Source organism: Mytilus californianus, unplaced genomic scaffold, assembly GCF_021869535.1.
Source record: "Mytilus californianus isolate M0D057914Y unplaced genomic scaffold, xbMytCali1.0.p SCAF_4, whole genome shotgun sequence".
NCBI lineage: Eukaryota > Metazoa > Mollusca > Bivalvia > Mytilida > Mytilidae > Mytilus > Mytilus californianus.
Genome location: NW_026262690.1, coordinates 32,508,016 through 32,531,432, shown reverse-complemented (window position 1 = coordinate 32,531,432; position 23,417 = coordinate 32,508,016). Strand labels below are relative to the sequence as shown.

Sequence of the window (23,417 nt, the reverse complement as noted above, 5' to 3'; positions counted from 1 at the left end):
ATTCTTTTCTAACTTAATTGTTTTGATTCTAAATGTCTGGGAAAAACATGCAAAAGGGAATTGAAACAATAAATATTTTTTTACATTGTGTTTCAATACTCTTGTTTCTGTTTCTCATTGAAAAAAAAGTTTGTTTTGGATAAGGTCAAAAAGAAAAGAAAACAGATAATAAATAAAATCCTGTTTCAGAATAGGTTTATTAATTTTTCTAAATTTCCTACTTCAAAAAACCATACCATGCTTCATACCATGGTATGGTAATTTGTACCATACCACCAAACCATACCATGGTACCATTCATGTATACCATGGTATGGTGGTATTCGTACCATACCACTATACCATAACACATACATTACCACCGTACCATACCATGTTTTACAGTATGCCGATTATGGGATAGTTTGACTTACAATTAATCTATAACGAAGGTAATTTTGAATCGTTGGAAATATTACAAATTTATTTGAGCTCAGACATGTTGGACTGAGACGTACGTACGCATAGTGTGTGAAGCGGGTAAATGTGTGTTTTTTAACAGAAAATACATCCTAAATGTTTCATTCACTGTTTGTTTTGATGATAATATGTTTTATCGCTCTAGAAATGGATTTCAAGAATTATGTTCAAATGCTCCTACTGTGAAGAGGAGTCTGATCAAGCATATGCTATACTTGGTCATACACAAATAAAGCACCACCATAGCATCATTTCCATCAGAAATTAAATAAAATTATATTTGTGAGGTGTACGCATATTATATAGTACACATTTCTTTTTGTTTTTATTATTTCAAAAGGATCGTATTAAAGTTTACAGATTATTTATTTCATTGTTAATTAAATACATTGGATAATTCCCCGAGTTTATTATCAGCTCAGTAGTCAGTTCTTCGGATTTATCAATTATAACAAACCTTTCTGAAATTGTTTACCTCCAAGGGGGACTGATTGAATGATTTTTTTTTCATTAAATACATAAATGTCTGCAGTTTCTTGCAATAGTTATGAATATACTGATGATTGTATTTTTTTAAAGGAGAATCACTGTTTAAAGACAAATATGAATTTCTGCACGAAAAAATCATATGGTTATATAGGGAAACAAGAAATGAATGTAACAGGATGCTGTTACGAAGTCTCCCAAACGAAGCTCCCATAATTCGTAATTCCCAGGGTCGCCTGACATTGGGCAACTTCCAGTGAAGATTGGTTTGGTCCAGTAAAGTTATATGCATTAGTGATGTCTGGGGACTAACCTTGTATATCATTCAAATCATCTTGGCATGACAAACCAGAATATATATGGTTTAGGGGTGGGGATCTCGACCATTTACAAGATACTAGAACATTGGGGGTGGGGAGGAACCCCATGGGACTGGCCCTATACGTCAATCAAATGTTCATTACATGACGAACAGGAATATATATGGTTTAGGGGTGGGGATCTCAACCATTTACAAGATATTAGAACATTGGGGGTGGGGGGGGACCCCTGGGGACTGACCGTATACGTCATACAAATGTTCGAGACATGACAAATAGGAATATATATGGTTTAGGGGTGGGGATCTCAACCATTTACAAGATATTAGAACTTTCTCAAATGGCAGGGGGTGGGGGTGACCCCTGGGGACTAACCCTGTATTTCATTTGATGTGCTTTATCATGACAAACCAGAATATATATGGTTTAGGGGTGGGGATCTCAACCATTTACAAGATATTAGAACTTTCTCAAATGGCAGGGGGTGGGGGTGACCCCTGGGGACTAACCCTGTATTTCATTTGATGTGCTTTATCATGACAAACCAGAATATATATGGTTTAGGGGTGGGGATCTCAACCATTTACAAGATATTAGAACTTTCTCAAATGGCAGGGGGTCGGGATGACCCCTGGGGACTAACCCTGTATATCATTCAAACCATCTTAGCATGACAAACCAGAATATATATGGTTTAGGGGTGGGGATCTTGACCACTTAGAAGATATTAGAACTTTCTTAAATGGCAGGGGGTGGGGTGACCCTTGGGGACTAAACCTGTATTTCATTTGAAGTGCTTTATCATGACAAACCAGAATATATATGGTTTAGGGGTGGGGATCTCGACCATTTACAAGATATTAGAACTTTCTCAAATGGCAGGGGGTCGGGATGACCCCTGGGGACTAACCCTGTATATCATTCAAACCATCTTAGCATGACAAACCAGAATATATATGGTTTAGGGGTGGGGATCTTGACCACTTACAAGATATTAGAACTTTCTTAAATGACAGGGGGTGGGGGTGACCCCTGGGGACTAACCCTGTATTTCATTTGATGTGCTTTATCATGAAAAACCAGAATATATATGGTTTAGGGGTGGGGATCTCGACCATTTACAAGATATTAGAACTTTCTCAAATGGCAGGGGGTCGGGATGACCCCTGGGGACTAACCCTGTATATCATTTAAACCATCTTAGCATGACAAACCAGAATATATATGGTTTAGGGGTGGGGATCTCGACCATTTACAAGATATTAGAACTTTCTCAAATGGCAGGGGGTCGGGGTGACCCCTGGGGACTAACCCTGTATATCATTCAAACCATCTTAGCATAACAAACCAAAATATATATGGTTTAGGGGTGGGGATCTTGACCACTTACAAGGTATTAGAACTTTCTTAAATGGCAGGGGGTGGGGTGACCCCTGGGGACTAACCCTGTATTTCATTTAATGGGTTTTATCATTTAGAACATTTTCAATTAAAAAGATTGTGTCTATCACAAACGGTTTTCAATTTATAATCATTTGAAAATTTAAAAAAAAAAAATCCCATAGGGTTCTATAGTAAAACCCTCTTTTCTTTTTGCCCCTCAAAGTACCCCTTTATAAACCCCATTGCACAAACAAAACCCTGATTGCACCACTAGACATGTTAGTCTAACATATTGTGAAACCCTAAGTTAATCTGACAAGCGGTTTTGGAGAACGGGTGCGGACAAGTTCAAATTTAAAAGCGGCGGAAGAAGAAGAAGAAGAAGAAGAAGAAGAAGAAGAAGAAGAATAATAATAATAAGAACTGAGCAAAAACAATAAGTCTTCCCAAACTTCGTTTGGGAGACTTAACAAGAGTGCACACGCTGAAATGTCTCGCCTTCTTTACTAATCATTGATATTATGTTGATAGACCTAAATATAAAGCTTTATTACAACTGTCACATAAAGTTAACATTAACCAAGTAAACTAAACATTGACCAATGAACCATGAAAGTGAGGTCAAGGTCAGATGAACCATGCTAGGCAGGCATGTACAGCTAACAATTCTTCCATACAACAAATATAGTTGACCTATTGTTTATAGTTTAAGAAAAACAGACCAAAACACAAAAACTTAACACTGAGCAATGAACCTTGAAAATGAGGTCAAGGTCAAATAAAACCTGCCTGACTGACATATAGATCATAAAATATTTCCATACACCAAATATAGTTGAACTATTGCATATAGTATTAGAAAAAAAGACCAAAACTCAAAAACTTAACTTTGACCACTGAACCATGAAAATGAGGTCAAGGTCAGATGACACCTGCCAGCTAGACATGTACACCTTACAATCATTCCATACACCAAATATAGTAGACCTATTGCATACAGTATAAGAAAAACAGACCAAAACACAAAAACTTAACTATAACCACTGAACCATGAAAATGAGGTCAAGGTCAGATGACATCTGCCAGTTGGACATGTACACCTCACAGTCCTTCCATACACCGAATATACTAGACCTATTGCTTATAGTATCTGAGATATGGACTTGACCACGAAAACTTAACCTTGTTCACTGATCCATGAAATGAGGTCGAGGTCAAGTGAAAACTGTCTGACGGGCATTACTTATAATAAGAGAAAATTTAACATTACAAAAAATCTGAACTTTTTTTTCAAGTAGTCACTGAACCATGAAAATGAGGTCAAGGACATTGGACATGTGACTGACGGAAACTTCGTAACATGAGGCATCCATATACAAAGTATGAAGCATCCAGATCTTCCACCTTCTAAAATATAAAGCTTTTAAGAAGTTAGCTAACGCCGCCGCCGCCGCCGCCGCCGCCGGATCACTATCCCTATGTCGAGCTTTCTGCCACAAAAGTCGCAGGCTCGACAAAAATGACACCTAATTTCAATATTTGTATAATGATTTCTCGATAAAGGCATGTCATAAAAATATTTCATAATAACCATAAAAAAACATTAAAAATTTCATCAAAATATAAAGCTTTTAAGAAGTTAGCTAACGCCGCCGCCGCCGCCGGATCACTATCCCTATGTCGAGCTTTCTGCGACAAAAGTCGCAGGCTCGACAAAAATGACACCTAATTTCTATATTTGTATAATGATTTCTCGATAAAGGCATGTCATAAAAATAGTTCATAATAACCATAAAAAAACATTAAAAATTTCATCAAAATCGGACATCAAGTTAGTTTTTGACAATGTTTAAAACAAAATAGTTTATATATGAAATAATTATAGGGGAATTTCGGAATGGTGAAACACTTTTGACCTAAGACTGTATGTATCAATCATAAAATATTATTGACGGTAAAAACAAAGGTAGTGAAATTGAAAAGATTATGAGTCCCTCTCCTCGGTTCTGAAGACCGTTTTAAAAAAGACCCAGTGATTTCTTACATATCGTACTACTTCAAATTTATAATAATATGTTTTCAGAACAGAATGTTATCATTTTATTGAAAAGGATTAAATATGATCAATAGTTATCAAAGGTACCAGGATTATAATTTAATACGCCAGACGCGCGTTTCGTCTACATAAGACTCATCAGTGACGCTCAGATCAAAATAGTTATAAAGCCAAACAAGTACAAAGTTGAGGAGCATTGAGGACCCAAAATTCCAAAAAGTTGTGCCAAATACGGCTAAGGTAATCTATTCCTGGGATAAGAAAATCCTTAGTTTCACATAGTAATGGCTGTGTTTGGATATACGCCTAAGGCAGCCTATGGTTACCCATAGGTATCTTTGGGTACCCATGGTTTGATATTTTGATATATAGAATATCAAACCAAAGGTACCTATGGATAACCATAGGCCACCTCTGGCATATATCCAAACACAGCCAATATGTTGTATGACTTATTAAGAATAAATAACATTGTCCTTCACTTAATACAATTACAAAGAACAAAAGTCAGTTTTTAAGCCCAAGAATGTCTTCTTTCTTATTCACATTTTCTTAAAATAAACCCGGACCATTAGTTGAAAAACCCGGACGTTTTAGATGTTGCTCTCGAAAAACACGGACAATATAAAACATTGAATTGTGTGTGAACTACAAGGAAATTGTGCGTCGTAGATGCTCAAAACATGTATTATAGCATTCAGAATAAGATGAACAGTCACGAAGAAAACTATTATATTCGCGAAATAGCAGTAAATCGATCTGATCGCATGTAATATCACTTGAAAAAACCTGATCTGCATTCGAAAAAAGTGGGCGATTCACTCGAAAAACACGATCACAGCCGGACACTATACCTACAATGTGTTGCAGAATACAGAAGATAAGTAGAACAAAATCAATGTTTGAATACACCTTATTGGTATTTAGTCCAATCCGGGAAAACAGTTACTTAGGCTGTGTTTGGATATACGCCTAAGGCAGCCTATGGTTACCCATGGGTATCTTTAGGTACCAATGGTTTGATATTTTGATATATAGAATATCAAACCAAAGGTACCTATGGATAACCATAGGCCACCTCTGGCGTATATCCAAACACAGCCTTAGACAACTTCCTGTTGAGGTCAAGTGTTGCAAAAACAAAGGTCATTAGCAATGAGATGAGGGAGGAAAGTGAACATTGTAAAATTTTGATAGTTTATGAAGCAATTTCTAAAAGACAAATTAAAGTAATTAAAAATGCTTTGTTTAATGTGTTTACGTTGGTTTAAACGTGTCCCAATGAAAAGTTTTATACACAATACTGTGGCTGTGTTCGGATAAGGCAGCCTATGGTTAACAATAGATACATTTGGGTACCCATGGTTTGATATTTTGATATATAAAATATCAAACCATGGGTACCCGAAGGTACCTATGGGTAACCATAGGCGTATATCCAAACACAGCCATTGATTTAACAGGGTCCCAGATAGCTTCAGGTACCAGTCTTGTATTACAACTCCAGTTTCCAGTGCATGTCAAAAACTGGAATGAAATAAAATAGTCCATTTTTTTCTGAATTTTTTTCTGGACTCAATTTTTTCTGTTTGATTAAAAGTTTAGGATGAATTGAAACATTTATCTAGATTTAAAAAAAATACTGCATAGTTTTTAGGATATCAAACCAGGAAAGTGGAAGGATATCATGTTTACTGGAAGTGGAGCGGCCTTGTAAAAACAGCAAACAGAAAGTAGAAAAAAGTAGTTTTGACTTCAGGGTTTCATAACTTTTTATTCTTCGTGGCATGATGCACTTTTTTTCCTTTAAATCATAATTTCACATTACTACATACGTGATATGAATATGAAAAAAAAATTCTATGTAGCATTTTATCTTAATATAATGGCTGTGTTTGGATATACGCCTAAGGCAGCCTATGGTTACCCATAGGTATCTTTGGGTACCCATGGTTTGATATTTTGGCTGTGTTTGGATATACGCCAGAGGTGGCCTATGGTTATCCATAGGTACCTTTGGTTTGATATTCTGTATATCAAAATATCAAACCATGGGTACCCAATGATACCTATGGGTAACCATAGGCTGCCTTAGGCGTATATCCAAACACAGCCTTTGATATATAGAATATCAAACCAAAGGTACCTATGGATAACCATAGGCCACCTCTGGCGTATATCCAAACACAGCCATTTTTTCGAAGATCAGCTGTTTTGCATGTAAGAATTACAAAACTGGTTTGAAAAAGTTGTGTAATTTTAGAACTTATCCGGATTTGAATAAATACCTATAAGGTGTATTGGACGTTTCTGAAAAAAAAAAAAGTTAATAGTGTATATCGCAATTGCCTGATGCACTTATATAAGTGGTAGACAAAAAGTCACACTAGTTGGGTCTGAATTCAGAAAGGATTTGATTATTAATATGGAACTCAGACACAATTGTCTGTTTGTAGTATTTTTACGATTTTGGAAAGACGGCGTTCTGAAGAAAAATAAATTTTTAATACGGTAAGCATTTTTGAATTTCTTCAAAACAAGTTGATTTCACATTTTTTGTTATAATTTACTTTGTTATGACTTAAATCAAGTGATTAGTTTTTGTTATCAACTAACAATATGTACCAAAAAGTATTGCTCGAATGAGATATATTTAAATCGCATGCACGCCTGAGTTCATTATAAATATCTGTGTACAATGTAAGTAATAACTGCCATACATACATGCGTTTACAGGTTTTGAACAAATAGCAAGTTCCAAAATTTCACAATTTTCAATGCCGTTTAATCTGTCTAAAAATAGACATTGGAAAAACCAGTATTGTAGGTAAGCACAAAATGTCATCGACATTCCAGTTAAATAATCATACGATATTTTATAGAATAAGCTCATAACTTCACATGGTAATCTATGTTTTGTGAAACCATACATGTTATACATTGTTTGCATTTCAGATATGAACATTTCAAATTTAATCAGTTGACTTAGTACAAATAATATATGTAGTTAGTACTGCATATGTGAACCAAAATTTGTTCCTGTGAAAAAAGTTCCAGTGGAACTAATATCACAGGAAATATGTTCTGGGAGAACTTTTTTCACAGATAATTTCTATATAATTTGTTCCATCTCTATAAAATAAGTTCCACACTTTACCTGGTGAAATAAGTTCTGGGTTTGTGAAATTTGTTCCTTACCTAGTGAAATAAGTTACGGGTTTGTGAGTTTTGTTCCTTACCTGGTGAAATGAGTTCTGTGTTTGTGAGATTTGTTCCCCACCTGGTGAAATAAGTTCCTTGTCTGTGAAATATGTTCCACTGGTTAAACAAGTTATCTTATATACTGAGCATTTGTCATCAGTGAGTTTCAATTTATCATTCAAGTACATTATAAAAACATTTAGTATATTGATAATGTAATAAAATAAAAGTGTAAACATCAAATTTGGATCCTTTGGAGTATGTAGTATGTTTAATAAAATACTACATAAAAATACCAAAATGACACTTATGAGCCAGAAAAGAGTAGAATAAGAAAAATCATTCCGAAAAAAGTATAGTTAAAGATGAACATGTGTACTAATTTGAAAAGGCCAAAGTAACTGATCAGTTATTTTAAAAGACATAAAGAAACAAAAGATATGCTGAGCCTGACTCAGCTAGTATAACCATGTGATTGTATCGCAATCTCGGCAAATTATAAAGAATAACAACTTGTGTGTGAAGATTGTAGATTATAATTCCACCAGAAGGGATACAGGAGTTTTTACAGAGTGTGTACTGTTTGGTAAACTGAAAGAAATAAAAATACAATATTTTACAATATGCACGAAAGAAATATTTGAACGTTCAAGACAATATTAATATCAAGTCAAAAACGAAAGCAGAATTCTCAGTTCAATTCATAGAAATAAACAATTACAGTTCATATTTGTTGAATCAACGTGTTTGTCAATTTAACGGAATTTATATTTAACAGTTTATAATCGATTTGAAACGTACTTGACGGTGATTTGTCACAATATCCACAGGAGCAGTTTTGTCGTGGCATCCATTTGTAATAGACAGGTGAGGAAGAGAAAGTAAACGGTAGTGAACATACGGATAAGTCCAGATCATTTCCGGAAAATATGAATGTCTGAAAATTCAATCCAATAGATGCCGTAGCAAATACAATTGATAACGTGATCCAGAATACTCCCTGTCTGAAATCTATCTGATATCACTATTCCATAAAATATAACACATGTGAATGTCCTATCTAAATCCAATATATATATATATATACACATAATTACATAGGGTTGTTCTCTACGAGAAGAATCATGTCCACGATAGGACGTGTGTAGGTTGTGGCTTTTCCATTAACGATTACTCGCACTTCTGCTTTTCGGACATGTTCGTCTGAACTTTTAAATGAATTCACTATAATTCCAACGGGCCATTGGGTACGGCAAAGGTTTTTATCCTTTAGAAGAATGACGTCTCCTTCGATGAGATCACGGCGATCTTCGGTCCATTTTCGTCGTTGTTGTAGTAACGGCAGGTACTCTTTCCTCCAACGGGACCAGAAAACACTGGCCAGAGCCTGTACTCGCCTCCATTCGGCAAGACAGAGATCTCGTTTGTCGAATTCTCCAAGATGATCTGAAGTGAAAATGTAGTCGGTTTTCGGTGTCAATAACATAGCCGGAGTTAATATTAACGGATTCTCTGGATCTGTTGATACCGGTACCAGAAGTCTAGAGTTCACTATTGCTGAAACTTCTGCCATTAGTGTGTTGAGCACATCATGTGTTAGGCTTCTTCCGGCTGCGTTTAGAAGCATAGAATCAAGAATTCTCCTGGTAATACCAATCATCCTCTCCCAGGCTCCACCCATGTGGGACGAATGCGGCGGATTGAAGATCCAAGTTGTACCAGAATTATACAGAAAGTTCTTGAAGGGTCCATCTTCAACGTTGATTGAGTCAATCTTTAAATCGTCGATTGCGCCAATAAAGTTCGTTCCACGGTCAGATCGGAAAATCTTAACTTGGCCTCTTATAGCGGCGAATCTCCTGACGGCGTTTATGAAGGCTGAAGAACTCATTTCCTCGATTAATTCGATGTGAATAGCTCTTGTCACTAAGCATGTGAATAAAATTGCCCAACGTTTAGAGTTGGCGTACCCACCACGTGTTTTACGTGAAACAATTGTCCAGGGTCCAAAGGTGTCTATTCCAACGTTAGTAAACGGAGGTGACGGTTCAAGACGGTCCTCTGGCAAATCAGACATGATTTGATACTCTGTTTTTCCTCTGAGTTTGCGGCATGTTACACATTTGTGAACAATAGAAGAGATCAAGCGTTTTGCTCCAACGATCCAAAATCCTGCGGATCGAATCGCTCCATCTGTGAAATGGCGACCTTGATGTTTTATCTTGTCGTGGTAGTGTTGAACTAATAATATCGCTATATAATGGCGTCCAGGGACGATCAATGGTTTCTTTTCACGGAAGTTTAAGTCAGATTTGACAATACGGCCTCCTACTCGTAATAGTCCTCTTTCGTCCAAAAACGGATTGAGGTTAGCTATCGGGCTCCGCTTATTAATTTGTTCCTGACGTTTTATACAATCTATTTCATCTCCATAAACTTCATGTTGTGCAGATATTAAGATGAAATTTTCGGCAGTCGAAAAACTATCCAAAGAAGTCGCTGATGATGCCTGTTTTGACCCGTGTAAACGGTAGAAACGTTCGAAAAAGGCTATAGCTCGCACAAGTGATGTCCAGTTGGAGAATCGGTTGAATCTATCAGTTCCGATACCTTTATGCTCAAGTGTGGCAAATGTTTTTGCAACATTAACAGTTGCACGGATTTCTCCATCTTCCTCTGGATCTATCAGCTGATATATGTCCTCAGAATTCTTCTGTTCTGAGGAAAGAAGTTGTCTTGGTCCCAATAACCATTCACTGCTATGAATTTCGTGGGCTGGTACGGACCTTGTTCCCGAGTCTGCGGGATTACGGTTAGTTGGTACATAATTCCATTGACTTGGAGAGCTAAATTTCCTTATTTTCTCTACTCTATTGGCGACGTAGATGAAGAACCTTCTTGTCTCGTTACTGATGTAACCTAAAACCACTTTACTGTCTGTGTAGAATTTTACGGTGTCTATATGTAAATCTAAATTATCCATGACGGTTTGGGTGATCTCAACTGCTAATACAGCAGCTGATAGTTCAAGTCGTGGAATAGTATGACCACTTGTTGGTGCAACTTTAGCTTTCCCAAGAATGAAACCTATGTTTGGTTCACCACTACTGTCGGTCGTGCGTAGATATGCAACAGCTGCTATGGCTTTTTCTGATGCATCAGAGAAGACATTTAACTCCTTTGTGGCGGTTTTGCTGAGATACGGCACGTAGGTACGTGGAATGCGCAATGTTTCGATAGCAATTAGAGTATCTCTCCAAGATTTCCACTCAGCTGCTGTCTCATCAGAGAGAGGTTGGTTCCAATCGACGGTTTCTGGTACTATTTTCCTTAATAGGAGTTTCCCTTGTATAATCACCGGAGCCAAAATCCCAGAGGATCGTAGAGACTGTTTATCGTTGATAAAATTCCTCTCCGAGTGATCGGTTTGTTTTCTGATGTTAATTGAAATAAGAAGTTGTCAGTGTTTACGTCCCAGCTGAGCCCAAGACTACGTTGTAGGGGTTTGCTGTCGGATTCTAAGTCTAGATCCTTCAGATTTGAAGCCAAATCACTGGCATGAAACGCAGACATAACTTCCGCACAATAAGAGGCGAACTTGTGAAGCCGTAAGTTTCCATACTTTGCCAATGCTTCCTGTGTGTCCTTCATGAGCTTAACAGCTTCCTCTTTTGTAGGACATGATGTAAGACCGTCGTCGACATAGAAGTCTCTTGTAACAAAGCTAGTCACGTGACTGCCGAACTCTTGTTCTGATGCCTGAGCTGCTTTTCTGAGTCCAAGCGTAGCAACGGCAGGTGACGGACTATTTCCAAAAACATGAACTCTCATGCAGAATTCGACAAGGTTCTCTTGTAGGTCGTTGTTTTTATGCCATAAAAATCTCAGATAATTTCGGTGGTCTTTTCTTACTACAAAGCAGTGAAACATGTGTTGAACGTCTGCAGTTACTGCGACCATTTCTTTCCTGAAACGCAGCAGTACTCCCAAGAGATCATTGGTCAAGTCTGGACCTGTTAGCAGGACGCTGTTGAGTGAAACTCCGTTGCATTTGGCAGATGAATCAAACACACCCCTAATCTGATCAGGTTTCTTCGGGTGATAAACACCAAACAATGGTAAATACCAGCACTCTTCATGTTCGTCCAACGGTGGAGCGAGCTCTGCATGATTATTGTCTAGGATCTTACTCATAAATGTGAGGAAGTGTTCCCGCTTTACTAGGTTTCTTTTCAGGCTTGCGTCTAACATATTAGCACGATGAAGAGCTTGTGGTCTGTTGCTAGGCAAAGACTGTCTTGGCACTCGGAACGGTAACGGTGCTACCCAACTTCCTTCCGAGTCTCTGACAAATTCGTTGTCCATCTGTTTCATAAACATTTTGTCTTCAAATGACATTCCGGGTTTATCATCGTCCCTAGTTTTTTCAAAGAGAGGCGATTGTAAATCTTTCTTAACGGGGTCTGTGTAGTTTTCCCGAATGTCGAATTTGCTTGTACATGGTTGAAACGTTGACGGTTGTCCTGTAGGTAAAATGTTGGTTATTTTGACATTTAATTCAAGAGGCACATGCTGCTTGTTAATGCAAGTTTCTCCTATCACTACCCAACCCAGTTTCAACTGTTGTGCATATGGAGTTCTGGGTGGTCCTATGCGCTGATCCAGGACGTGGTGTGCCTCTATAAGGTCTCTGCCAATTAAGAGAAGAATTTGGCAATTTTCCTCTATTTGTGGAATGCTACCTCTGAGTTCTTTTAAATGATGGTGATGCATTGTGACTTCAGGAGTCGGTATTTCGTCCCTATTATTAGGAATATGATCACATTCTATCAGTACAGGCAGGTCAAATTTGTCATTGCCATTTATTGATTCCATGACGAAACCTCTTCCTCTTTTCCCGGAAGTGACTACTCTGCCGGAGCATGTTGATAAGGTATAGTTCTCCGGTTTGTCTTTTACGTCGAAAAGGTTGAAGAATTCAGGCGATGCTAGTGACCGGTTGCTTTGGTCGTCAATGATGGCGTACATCCGGATAACTTTGTCCTGGTTATCTTTGTGATAAACATTCACAGGTAGTATTTTAGCACAAGATTTCCCGCTATATGTATCCTTGCAGATCTCAGTACAGGTAGAGTTCACTGAGGTTGACTTAGTTTCAGCGGATTCTGTTGGCTCCCCGCCGTAGGCTTCCTTGGGCGAGCTAGACTGAGAACTTGCAGGTTGCTGTGGTCTAGTTATGTGAAGTGCGGTAGTGTGTTGTTTACTTCCACATTCTTTACAACTTATGCGTGCATTGCATTCCCGGCTCCTGTGTTTGGTAGAATCACAACACTTGTAACAGACATTGTTTTCTTTCAAAAGACCTTTGCGTTCCTCTATTGATTTGGCTCGGAACGCTCGACATTCATTTAAGGAATGCTTTGTATTGTGCAGAATACAAAGACCTTGTTTGCTGGCGTCTCCAGATTGCTGCTCAACCGCTGTTTTATGAGTACAAACTTTAGTCTTGGGGTAAGACGTGAACCTTGGCGCAGCACCTTTTGTATTTGGTGTGACTTTTGACCCAAAGATGAATCCAGGATCGTTTTTAATTCTGCTGATTTCACTGATGAATGCAGATAACTCTGTAAAAGGAGGAAAGGCAACGCCGTGGTTAGATTTGTATCTAGACGCCCTTGTAATCCACTTTTCTTGGAGTCCATATGGCAGTTTTTCCACAATAGGATTTATCCCGGACGAAGAGTCGAAATAAGCTAGCAAACATCCCAGCTTGGGATTTTCCTTGTGATATTCTATTTCTGATAGAATGTCAGACAGTTCATAGAGACGTGCGTTGTCCTTATTCGTCAAGGTTGGGAATTTGGCAAGTTTACTCGTGAGTGAGGCCTCCAACATTTCTGGAGCACCATACCGCTCGTCAAGCCTCTTCCATAGTCTTTGTATACCTTTTGTAGGATTATTGGCGTTCGACGCTCTTATGCTAATGGCATGTTTAGCAGACTCTGGACCGAGCCACTTGATCAGTAAATCAATCTGTTCCGAGTCAGAGACTTGCAACTCGTCAGTCACGTTCTTAAAACTTGCTTTCCATGTATGAAAGGATTCTGCCCGATCGTTAAAGCTTGTTAGTCGGGAGAAAAGCAGGTCCTTACGTAAAAGAAATCTAGTTATCTCCGATGTAGGGTTGATTTGTTGCTGGTGTGCAACAGGGATCTCTTCTTTAACACCCTGTTTTTGGTGTTCAGCAGGGATCTCATCTGAAAGGCCTAGTTTTTGCATGCCGGTTACTATTCCCAGATCTGGGATTAAGGTAACTTCCGGTGACTTAGTATCGGAAGGCAAGACAGCAGATGTCTGTGACGGCAAGTTCAGTGCCACAGATGGCACGAACGCTGGTGCTTCATGACTCAGCTCAATCTTAACAGGAATTTGCTTTTGAGGTCCTGTTACTTCCCGTACAGCAGTTGGTACAGGATGCTTATTGACGAAATCTTTCACACGCTGGAGAGGGTCTTCCGTTTCATCAGGGAGATCGCTAAATGCTTGGCTGTCGTCGTATTCCAGGATACGAGCCTCTACTTCTGCGGCTGCAGCTTCTCTCTGTGCTTCAAGAAGGTTAAATTTGGCTTTCAGCTCGGTCTTTTCCCGGCTTACTCGTGCGGCTTCTTGTTGCATTTGAGCCTTCCTGCGCATGGCCTCTTGTTCTAAGTGAACTGTTCTCTGTGCGGCCTCCTGTTCTAGTTGAACTTTACGTTGAGCGACTTCTTGCTCCATTTCTGCCTTTTTACGTGTGGCTTCCTGTTCCATTTCAGCCTTTTTGCGTGCTGCTTCCTGTTCCATTTCAATTTGTCTGAACAGGGCTTGTTCCTCTAACATTGCCTCCTGTTGTAGGATAAGGGCATGTTTTTCGACAAAGGCTATTTTTGACTTGGCAGCCTCTGCCTTCGCACGCTTTCTCCGTGCTAGGCTTGACATGTTTGACACGTTAGAGCTACCGCTGTGTGAGGTTTTCTTACCCTTTGAGGTCTTTGTTTTAGTGGATTTGGCCTTTGTGAGGGCGAGGCGATGCTCGTGTAGTTTTTCCATAACCAGTTCCACTTTGGACAGACGAAAATCCAATGAGAGATTACATGCTTCTATTTCTTTTTGACTCTCCGATGTTCTGGTCCTTTTCAGAAAGTCCAGGAATTCATCTGTGAGCCTACGATAATTATTACAGGCTTTAACGAGTTTGTCCTGGGCTGTTAGGAGTTGCTGGAGCTCGTTAGGAGGCGTGGTGACTTCCAATAACTGGGATTCAATGTCTGTCCAGAGAGCCTCTTGTTCCTGACAGAACTTGTCACGTTTTTCTGTGAAAGCTCCTTTTCCTTTTTCCGTGAGGTCACGTACTCGCCTAGTCTCGGGATTTTCATCTGAATGTGTTGTATTAGACGGATTTTCTAATAGTTCAGGGACATCTCCCTCTTGGGGCTGAACCTCTTCTTGCTGTTCCACGTGACTGGGATCCATGGTGACTCAACGTTGTTGGGTTGCTGCCTAGTACACACAAGTTATGTAGTCCACTGTCAGTGTAAAGGTATTTACGTTGCTACGTAGTCGTTCCTTGTCTGGATATGTAAAGACAGGTAGTCGTCAATTTACTATGCTGAGCCTGACTCAGCTAGTATAACCATGTGATTGTATCGCAATCTCGGCAAATTATAAAGAATAACAACTTGTGTGTGAAGATTGTAGATTATAATTCCACCAGAAGGGATACAGGAGTTTTTACAGAGTGTGTATTGTTTGGTAAACTGAAAGAAATAAAAATACAATATTTTACAATATGCACGAAAGAAATATTTGAACGTTCAAGACAATATTAATATCAAGTCAAAAACGAAAGTAGAATTCTCAGTTCAGTTCATAGAAATAAACAATTACAGTTCATATTTGTTGAATCAACGTGTTTGTCAATTTAACGGAATTTATATTTAACAGTTTATAATCGATTTGAAACGTACTTGACGGTGATTTGTCACAATATCCACAGGAGCAGTTTTGTCGTGGCATCCATTTGTAATAGACAGGTGAGGAAGAGAAAGTAAACGGTAGTGAACATACGGATAAATCCAGATCATTTCCGGAAAATATGAATGTCTGAAAATTCAATCCAATAGATGCCGTAGCAAATACAATTGATAACGTGATCCAGAATAAAAGACACACTCTTTTGAAACTGTGCCATGACGTAAGTACATGTATGACAGTTAACAGGAAACAAGGAGGAATACCATATAAAACATAAATACAAATTATGATACATTACCATCGCTTTTTTTTCTTATCGTCATCATATAGTTACAGTCATGCCTTCAATTGCAAATGTACCCCATGCAAGCACAGTACAGCATCCAGCTTGCATTATAATTTAAGTGTAACAAGAAAATATTTAACTGTGCAATATGTTGCAAAGGTACTTATTTTCTGTGAAATAGGTTTGAGCGGAACTTATATTCATTGATTTCTATGAAATATGTTCGTTAAAAACTAATATCACAGGAACTTATTTCACTTTTTTAAAACTTTTAATATTGGAACAAAATTCATGGAGCTGTGATTTCTGTTCTGGAACTTATTTCACATTTGGTCAAAAAATTAGTTCCGGAACAAATTATACAGTGCTGGAACTTATTTTCTGTGATATAAATTCCGGTGGAACATATTTCCTATGAAAGTTGTTCCGGCGGAACAAATGTCACGCCGGAACAAATTTTTTGTTACACATACACATGTCCATAATAATATCGGTGCAGTACTAACTGCCAAGCACACTTTTTTCTATTTTTATTTGATTAAAGTTTATAAAGCAACAATAATGTATATAATATAAACTTATGTTGATTATATTGAATGAACAAGTAAAAGCTTTTCTAAAAAGCTAGCCGTCTCGTAGCTGATGAAATTTGAAATTGTTTTTCCGTGCAGAATAGCATTGTATAGTGAATTTCAAAAAATAAACGACAAATACTAGTTTTGAGATTTTCTGTTTCTTTTTTTGTGGGGAATCACAGGCATTTGTCTCTGATTTTTTCCGTATATACCTTAATATAACATTAAGGTATGATATGTTATTTTTAGAGACAAATGCCTGTGGGGGAATGTATAAACACTGAAAAAAGGGTGGATACTTACTCAATCATCTGCGTTTGTGTCTGTTTATGCATAGTAGTCTCGAAAAGTGTATAGAGTGCGAAAGGTAGTAAAATTTAAATACTAAAGAACAAAAATATTTTTCAAAAGATTTCTCACATCTTTTCAAAAATGATCATTAAAACTTATATTAAAAAATCTTGTATCTGCCTTTTGTCATTCAAAACTAATTAAAACGAGAAGTGTTGATATCTAGAAACACTTAGCTTAAGCATTGACCTAATAAAGTTAATGTACTGGTCCTTGGTCACTATAGTCCCGATAAAGCATCTCCTTAACGTTTTTAGGCTATAGGAAAAAGGAGTAAGTTGGACAGTATATCGAGCTTAAAATTCAAATTTTGATTGATGGCAGTTATAACAATGAAACATTTTGAAAACAATATCTAGATTAGATATCATTCTTTGGCGACACAGTTAGCATTAATTTCAATTTCCAAGCAAACAAAGAAAGCAGACCGCGAAATCCATTCGTTTTCAGAACCGAAAACAGCGCTAGCGCACACGCCGACAAAAAGATCTTGCAGCATCATGCTTATAATATATGTTACAATAAATACAATATCTGACTAAAAAAGTTAGTTTGTCGAATACAGCGCTTTATACCATTCAAGCCTAATTTTTTTGAAAATTTATAAGATTTGGATTTCATCAAAGTCTGTTTTTGATGCCTTTTTCGGGTATACTTTCCAACGTTACTTTCAAAGCGTTCGACAACATTCGTTCTATTTCACTTTGTCGCATGATTGACCTGATCAATGTTGAGAGAAAAATGAGGCCTTTATCGTACCCTTCAAAGCTAAACATGCTGAATTAACATATTCTTTTATGGGAGAGCGTTTATATGTTGACATGTAGATGTCTTTCTGTTTTATTATCATAGTGTTTGTATGTGTATACATGATTTTAAATTCCTCTAGAAAACATCCATTTTCAAATAATTCAATGCCAACAGTATTTTCGTCTTTTAGATGTATATCTATTTTCTTTTTCTTTTTCGTATAGCATGTTTAGTATAAATAGTAAATAAATCTCGAAAAACAAATATAAAATGTTTGTTTCTGACTCTGTTCATTGTTTTCAGTTATATATATTAATTCATTTTTTGCCATAATTTTTATTTTTACATTTATTCACAATTATTCTATATCTAGCGTAACTTGGGAGGGTTAAAAGCTAAAAAATATTGTAATGACAAGATATGTCCATTGTCGAAGACTTTATAGCTTGTTAGAGACATGCGCTGTTTGAACTGTAGAAGTAAGGAGTTTTGTGTCGATTAATTGGGTTGACTGTCTGAATTATTTATGTATACTTCACATCTCCTTTAAATCATATTTAGAAATTAAAATATGTTAACATGCACAAATAATTGCTTTTATAGTCTGAGAGTCGTTTTTTCTTCTTATTATTATCCCCTCGTCTTATGTTCTTCACATTCAGCTATCTTGCCACGGTAAGATAGCTAGGCATCGTCTAGCGCAAACACTCCTCGAAATTAATTGATTTGGTTATGTCCTTTTTTAGGCAGTTAAGCTGCCTTATGCGAGCACCCTAGATTTGTGTTCAGGCTACCCAATAAATGCTGAAATACGGGCCATTGTTATTATCTAGCTGGCTATTATGTTATTTATAACTAATTGGACATTGTTTTAATACTTTTATTTCTGGAATACAAAAAATATGACCAGAAAACCCTTAAATGATCGTCGAACTACCCAACACTTTTGAAGTTGCACATAGGAAGTAGTGCTCAATAGACTTGAATCCGTACGTAGTTTAGTATCCCCTGTGCTTTTAGCTACGATGTCAAAGAACAATTGTATGAAATATTTAATCGCCGAAAATCGGTAATTACAAGTCGTTTATATTTCCCAAATGGCAAAATGCGCAGGAATATTGTTCATGTACAACAAATCTCTATGATAGAGGAAATAAAGTTATATATTTCAACTTATCTTGCCAAATAACGTTGTTGTTAATTTATGAATGAAACGATGTCATGAAACAGATGCGGAAATAAGTAATGTGGACAACTCGTCCTCGAGACAAGTCGGACCGAATCCACTCAAACCGTCTAAGAAGACAACTTTGACCGTTTGTCAGATATACTTAGGGTTTCATAAAATATTAGACTAACATGTCTAGCGGAGCCATTAATCTTTTGTTTGTGCATTGCGGTCTATTTAGGGGTATTTGGAGGGGCCTGAAGAAGGGAGGGGTTTACTATAGAACCCTATGGGATTTTATTTTTTTTAAATTTTCAAATGACTATTTCTCGAAAACAGTAAGTGATAACCACATGCAGTCTTCAGTAATGAGAACAGGACAATAAAAAAATCAACCAAAATATAGGGTGAGTCCCTGGGGGTCATCCAAACCCCTTAATTTTGAAAATGTACATTTATCTTGTAAACCGTCGCGATCCCCACCCCTAAACAATATATATATACTTGTAAGGGACAATAAAAGAAATCAAATGAAAATAATTTGGGGGAGTCCCAGGTATCGTCCCACCCCCTCCTGTTTGAGAACTTGGAAATGGTCGAGATCCCCACCCCTTAACCATATATATTCATGTATGGGACAATAAAACAAATCAAATGAAATATAGGGGGAGTCCATGGGGACACCCCACCCCTCTTGTTTGAGAATTTGTAAACAGTCAAGGTCCCCACCCCTAAACCACATATATTCATGTATGGGACAATATAACAAATCAAATGAAATATTTGGGGAGTCCCTTGGGTCAACCCACCCCCTCCTGTTTGAGAACTTGGAAATGGTCGAGATCCCCACCCCTAAACCATATGTATTCATGTATGTGACAATATAACAAATCAAATGAAATATAGGAGGAGTCCCTGGGGTCACCCCACCCCCTCCTGTTTGAGAACTTGTAATCAGTCAAGATCCTCACCCTAAACCATATATATTCATGTATGGGACAATATAACAAATCAAATGAAATATATGGGGAGTTCCTCGGGTCACCCACCCCCTCCTGTTTGAAAACTTGGAAATGGTCGAGATCCCCACCCCTTAACCATATATATTCATGTATGGGACAATAAAACAAATCAAATGAAATATAGGGGAGTCCATGGGGACACCCCACCCCCTCCTGTTTGAGAACTTGTAATCAGTCAAGATCCTCACCCTAAACCATATATATTCATGTATGGGACAATATAACAAATCAAATGAAATATATGGGGAGTTCCTCGGGTCACCCCACCTCCTCCTGTTTGAAAACTTGGAAAGGGTCGAGATCCCCACCCTTAAACCATATATATTCATGTATGGGACAATAAAACAAATCAAATGAAATATAGGGGTAGACCATGGGGTCACCCCACCCCTTCCTGTTTGAGAACTTGTAAACGGTCGAGATACCCACACCTAAACCATATGTTTTCCTGTTCATCATTTCAAAAAGATTTGAATGACATACAGGGTCAATCTCCTAGGTGTCACATATGCATATCACTTCACTAGACCAAACCAATATAAACTGGACTTTGTCCAATGTCAGGAGACCATTGGAATGACAAATTATGGGGGCTTTGTTTGGGAGACTTCGTAACGGCATCCTGTTACAATTATTTGTTTATTATAAAATTTTATTGATGCAAAAAATTAGTCTATGTTAATTGAATTTACTTAAATTATTTATTGAATTATTTCTGGGCCTATAATAATTTTCCTTTATGGCCCATTTTAAAGAAAACATATAAATCTTTCAAGCAGTGTAAAGCCCGAGAATGTTTGACCAACTGTTTTATAATCACCTGTCATTTTATTCCAAACTTGGTATGGAGTAACATCATGCACTTGGGGTGAAGATGGGGGTCATTTACATAGATATATGAGTTGCTTTTGAAAACCTTGATGAAATATTAATTAATTTGCCTTAGTAATCAATTAATTTAATGAACATAAATGTACAATATACGAATGTTTAATGTTTGTTCTTTCAAATATTAAAAAAATTAAAGCAACACTGCCTTAGTTTTCATAATTACGTTTGCCTTGGTTTTTGGTTAACTGCCTACAGCGCTTACAGCGCTTTGATTCAATTAAATTGTTACTTTCGAATTATCTTACTAAGTATCAATATGTATAATTGAGGAAATTCATAACAACGAGTGACTGGACAACATGTGGAATGATCACGTGTGCGTTTTATACCTACAAAATTGCAGGCGTTTCTGCTATTCATAGAATAATGTCCGTGTACCGATATGCATGATTGATCACGATGCAACTTAAATAACTAATATGAAGAGTTCAAACCCGACACTCTGCGGGATTGAATAACATTTACAAGGTTTCAAATTACCCCAACCAATCAACAGACTTTACTATGAAAGAGTCAGTAATATCTTCCAATCAGGTACTAAGAAAGCATTCAGTCCGAAGGCTGTCCATCGTTCAACTTACAAGACCGTCTCCGATGAGACTGACGCTTGTAATTAATCATGAAGAAAGGAATTATGATTCTCTTACATATACATAGAACGTTATTAATAAAAGATAGTTATGTACGAATATATTTAAAAATAATATCGTATTGACATATTTCGGTACAACAATGTCATTCGATCGTGTCGATCTTTTTTCAAAATGCAATTATGTAATTTAGAAAATCCGTTGTGTATTGAAAGTGCTTATTGATAATCCTCATTCATACATGTATGCTGCTTGCTCATCCATACTCTTAAAAATCTTAAACTTCCTCGATGAAAATAAAGATCAATACTGTATGCGTAGGTATGTATAAATGTACTTAAACACCCCAAGATGTCGAATATTAATAGAACAAGCTAACAAATATATATAAATACAACCAAAAATATACTGGATGAACACATCTTTTAAATAAAAAAAAACTACTTCTTTCTGTTAATGTCAAATAGATTAAGCACATTACGTTCTTTTATCTAAAATCTTTATAAATTAAAAAATTATCAATATAAAATCTTAAATTATTGAATATCCGACATCAAGGAAAAAACCCCATTATAATTCCCATTATACATACTAGGAATGTATACAAGTATTTTTAGATACTTGACCGTGTTCTATTTCAAATATGATTTAATCAGACCACATTGATAATATAATAACAAAAATGAATTGAAGTTCATGGACATTATAGTCCGTTTCAAGCGTTACAGTTGATATGGTGATATTTCTATTTTCAATTATGAGGATTGTTCCAATTCCAACGACGGTTGCGGAAAATATATATTTCACTCCGATCTTTACGTCCACCGGTTAAAACAGGACCAGCATCAGTAACGAAAGGCCTTTGGGATTTGTAAGGTAAGCTATATTGTGTTCTTAAAATGAGTGAACCTGGACATTAGTTGTCTTGTGAGATTATTTCATATCTTAATGTTTATCGTTATTCTAAGAATTTGGGGTTGATGGCAGATCTTTGAAAGTTTCTGTTTAATGTATTCACAACTTGTATAGATTAGCTGCGATTTAGAGCTTTTTGTATGGTAAAATCAGCTGTCTGTTGTTGAAGACTCGATGTTATCCTCTTGATTTATTTTGGTTCTCTGGCAGTCATTGACGCATACCACAATATTTCCTTTTATTCATAAGTTAAATAAATTGTCCATCACTACAAGAAATGTGAATTCATTAGATGTCCCAAGTTATGACTACTTGGTTAAGGTTGTATGTTGGTTATGTATAGTACTCACTGAGACATAGTCTGATAAATCACCATCATCCTTTATGTCTGATATACGATGTCAGACATGTAATTGGGTAAGACCAATAGACTGCAATGGACGTTAATATTTCCTACCTTCAGGGTCAATTAACTGGTGGTTATCCAGGAATAAAATTTATTGTCACAGGTTGACAATAATATTTCCTATTTTGTACCAGTAAAAGTATATATAAATAAGAAGATGTGGTATGAGTGCCAATGAGACAACTATCCATCCTAGTCATAATGTGTAAAAAGTAAACAATTATAGGTCAAAGTACGGCCTTCAACACGGAGCCTTGGGTCACACCGAACAGCAAACTATAAAGGGCCCCAAAATGACTAGTGTAAAACAATTCAAACAGGAAAACCAACGGTCTAATCTATATAAAAAACGAGAAACGAGAAACAATTATGAACCACACCTATGTATATATTCACCTTTGTTTTGCAAGTAAACTTTCGAAAGGAAAAAACCAACAAAAACAGGAAATGAAGAAAAAAATAAACTTATAATTCAAGCAGATTATTAATCAATTACTTTGCATAAGTTTAATGAAATTATAAAAGAGAATGGAAACGAGGAATGTGTC

The 23,417-nt window shown here is 36.9% G+C and overlaps 1 long non-coding RNA gene across 1 annotated transcript; it reads right to left on the bottom strand.

Annotated features, from left to right (window-relative positions):
• Positions 1–15,627: 15,627 nt before the first annotated feature.
• Positions 15,628–15,975, bottom strand: LOC127737916 (uncharacterized). Its single transcript, XR_007999880.1, has 2 exons — positions 15,909–15,975; positions 15,628–15,698 (listed from the first exon to the last, which is right to left on the bottom strand). It is a non-coding gene; the product is annotated as an uncharacterized LOC127737916 (long non-coding RNA).
• Between the last annotated feature and the right edge of the window lie 7,442 nt (positions 15,976–23,417).